Raw genomic sequence first — 4,235 nt, 5'->3', positions numbered from 1 at the left:
GTTCTGGCATTGGGCAGGAATGGACTACTGAGTGTCTCTAGACTATGGTAAGAAAGCAGAAATCACTCACAGGAAGAACCCAAGACATAAGGAAAGGTAAAGCTGGGCACTGGAGGGTGACAAAACCCTTGTCTGGATGACAATGAGTTTGTTAGGGTCCAGGCTAGAGGTTTAAGGACAGAGAGAGTTTTGTACATGGATCTTTTTGAGTAAGTGTAGACCTAAAGTAGCTGGAGCCCATGGGACTGCTCACCAAATGGTACTATTATCTTAAGAGTGGTCTGCCAATATCTACATAGACAAGATCTCAACCTGTGGGTCACAGCCCTTTTGTGGGGGATTGAATGACCCTTTCCCAGGGGTTGCCTGAGACCACCAGAATCATAGATATTTATACTGTGATTCATAAAGGCAATAAAATCACAGTTATGGAATAGCAACAAAAAATTTTATGGTTGGGGGGTCATGACAACACAAAGAACTGTATTAAAGGGTTGCAGCATTAGGACGGTTGAAAAACACTGGACTAGACAACCTTTCTGTGAGTGGTTTTCAGTTTTCTTCCATAATCATCCCACTGCATGTGGCCATATGAACAGGGGTAGATGGTATTCATAAGCTCAACAGGATGTCTCCCTCAACAAGACTATCTGGCTGTTCCTGTGTGGAGTGCCCAACATGTCAGCATGTCAACAGCAAAGACCAAAGCTGAGCTCCCAATATGGCAACATTGCCCAGGAGGACCAGCCAGCCACCTGGTGGCAAGTTGATTACATTGGACTCTCGCCATCATTGAGGGGGCAGCGTTCTCTCTCTTCCTGGAATAGATGCAAACCATAGATGTGGGTCTGCCTTCCCTGTCAGCAGCGTCTCTTCCAGCACCGCCATCTGTGGGCTTATTGAATGTATTATTCACTGTCTTGATATCACACAAAATACTTTTATTCAGACCAAAGAATCTTATTTTATAGTTTTTTATATAAAAAGGAAAGAATGCAAAGAAAAGAAAGTGAAGGAAGATGTGTGTGCCCTGATAGTCACTGGTCTTATTTTGTTCCTCACTTATGCAGAATGGAAATGCAGTAAAGACACAAAGTGGTTCACATATGGTATCATTTTTTTACAAGAATGGAAGGGTATAGAAAAAAAGCTTTCTTTCCCCTTACCTTACCAATCCCATGATTAAGAGTCTCTTAGCCCGGCATCTTAGTTTCTGAATAAAGAGCTCCTTCTCTCACCAGAGGATCTACATTAGTTCGTTTTGTGAGGTATCCACCAGAGATGACTACATCAATATGGATTCAGGACCGCCAAGAGCAGTCCTGGGCCTTTCTCAGGGTGAGATTTTAAGTACAAAGAACACATCCTGGGTTGATGCACCTGAGTTTGCAAGAACAGTTAGCCAGAAGTGGAACTATGGAAGGCAAAGAGCAAGGTTAGTCCATTTAGAGACTTTCCCAGAACGGTGGTCTTTGATGGATTAGGTCTTGGTTCTCCTTTTGGCAACAATTACTGCCCATGTGCTAGGTTTTTTTTTTTTTTTTTTTTTTTTTTTGCTTCTTTTTTCGGAGCTGGGGATCGAACCCAGGGCCTTGCGCTTCCTAGGCAAGCGCTCTACCACTGAGCTAAATCCCCAACCCATGTGCTAGGTTTTAAGGCTTGAAAGGCAGTCCCATCATGGAGTCAGTTGTGCTAATGTGTGAAGGCCTACTAAGTTCTGAGGTCTGCTATATTCTTACTCTAAGTTGACCCAATACTGTGGCAATTTAGAGGTATCTAGTACCGTTGAATCAGGAGACAAACTAGAGATTGACTAAATCATCACTGACCAGTGATTGTCAGGAGGAGGAAGTGCAGTTGATAACATGTAAGAGAGGCAAGATGGAGCACGTCTGGGGCTGGGCTGTCCTGGTAAGCACCGTGTATTCAGTGGTAGAATGCAGTGGGAGTCTACACCAGGATATGATACAAGAACTTTCATTCCCTGAACCAGTGCTAGGGTGGTACCTGCTTCTATTCTGCACTCCATGAAATTCAGCAAGGGAACAAAAGTTAAGCCATGTTCTTTGGCTGCATTGACGGGCTGGCGTATAGGGTTTATCCCTTGGCTTAGGCATCCTACTGGAATGGCGGCCATGGCACTGCTCTGGCAGCAAGATAGCTTGAGTCTGATTTTCCAGAACATAGCAATGGCTTCCCTCACCTTCACCCTCCCAACCCTGATGAGAATTGCTTCTAACTCACGTATGTGATATGAGAGCCCTCCCTGTTTATAACACTCTGAGTCGCCTCTGTTTTACTGCCCAAATACTGCTGTACCCATTCCAAGGTTACCTCCTTCCCCTGCAAGAAAACGCCCAAGCAAAGCAGAAATTAGGCAACACAAGGCTATTTCCAGATCAGTTTAACTAAATGAAGATGTTATCAGGGAGTCTTAAGGAAACCTTTTAGAAATGGCCAGGAGTGAGGATGGAAAGATATAACTCAATGAGTAAAACTGATTGCTGCACCAATCTGAGAAATGAGTTTGGTCCCAGATCCTATTGTGGGTGAAGAGAAATGAGTCCAGAAGGTTGTCCTCTGACCTCTGTGTGTGTACTGTGGCACACATACCTATACTCTTCCTCACATACATGATAATAATAAATTAGAAGTTAAGTAACGTCTGAAATTTGAGGTAGCTGTGAGTTTTGGAGTATCGGCCATCTTCAGATCCATGGCTCTGTCAGCCATCTTGGTTTCAGGAGGGGAATGCCGATTGTTTAAGTACCCCCACCATTAGTTAGAATGGATGAAATGTGAAGCAGTTCAATTGTGTTCTTTTTTTTTAATTTTTTAATTTTTTTGGTTCTTTTTTTTTTTCGGAGCTGGGGACCGAACCCAGGGCCTTGCGCTTCCCAGGCAAGCGCTCTACCACTGAGCTAAATCCCCAACCCCAATTGTATTCTTTTAAACACCTTCCTCTTGACACCCATCAATAGACCACTTTTCAATTTTTCCCATTAATGACACACAAATTTGTTTTAAAAATGATCTTAATACGTACACAATTTTCCCATTAATTTTTCTCACTGCGCATACATGTCTGCTCTAAAAAGCTACTCTGTAAAATCTCTTGACTTAAAATGGTTTTTATCATTCTTAAATGATAAAAATGGTCAAGATCCATTGCCTTCTTGTAGAGAATATCTTGCAGTTTTCCCTCTATTCATCCCGGAGTGTGACGAGGAGACGGGTGTGTAAAATCAGGATGACTGGGGCTGTGCTGCATTTCTCCATTCTTGCTGACTCTAAATTCTCCAATTAGCCATTTCTTTTTTCTTTTAAGACACAATCACCCCCTTTTTTCTTTTTTCCTTTTGTAACTGGGGACTAAACTCAGGGCCTCATTTATATTAGGCAACTATCCTGCCTTTACGTTCATTCCCAGCCCAAATTTCTGTACAGTAATAATAAAATAGTCCTTAGCAGTAGTAATGTGAAATAAAATACATAAACGTCAGGTAGCATGAATGAAGGCAGCCAATCCCAGGAATAATTCTGACTTGCACAAATAATATATCTTCTTTCCCCACTATAAGCTTAGTTTTACCACGAAGCATATAAAAGTAAGAATGTATCTTGAGGAAAGATCACTTTTCCTTGGCAGAGTTATTCTTTACTTTTTATATATTTCTTTATATTTTATGTGTATGGCTACTTCGCCTGCGTGTGTGTCTGTATATCATGTGCATGCAGTGCCCTCAGTAGCCAGAGGAGGGCGTCATATCCCCCGGAGTTACCTGAACCATCTCCGACAAGCTCCCTGGCTGACCTAAACAATTCCTCATCCATTGCCCATTGTGTCAAGGTTATTTGCTGTTATCCCTAGTGAGGACAGAGGCATATTTTATCCTAAGGGTAAAGAAAATATGTCAATAAAACCAAAGGCTGAGGGGCAACTAAGATGTTGACTGGGGCTTTGAAACAGGAATGGGGCATTTTGTTTCTCTGGAAGCCTCCATTGTTTATGACTCTTGCTTTCCCAAGCCATGCACTCTACATAGCTTATTACGGCTTTGCAGTTTACAGGTGACTACTCCAGAAACTAGCCTGGCAAGTTTAGCTAACCTGAGACTTTGACTCTAACCCCATGTCCAAATTCCATTATAGAAAAAATATGGCTTTAATTCCTGGGTTAAATATTCAGAGACTTCCTTGAGTGAATGCCTAGCAGCAAAGGATGCTAGTCTAAG

This window comes from Rattus norvegicus, chromosome 11 (assembly GCF_021556685.1).
Source record: "Rattus norvegicus strain SHRSP/BbbUtx chromosome 11, alternate assembly SHRSP_T2T, whole genome shotgun sequence".
NCBI lineage: Eukaryota > Metazoa > Chordata > Mammalia > Rodentia > Muridae > Rattus > Rattus norvegicus.
The sequence above is the reverse complement of the archived record's forward strand: the minus strand, read 5'-3'. Positions refer to the sequence as shown.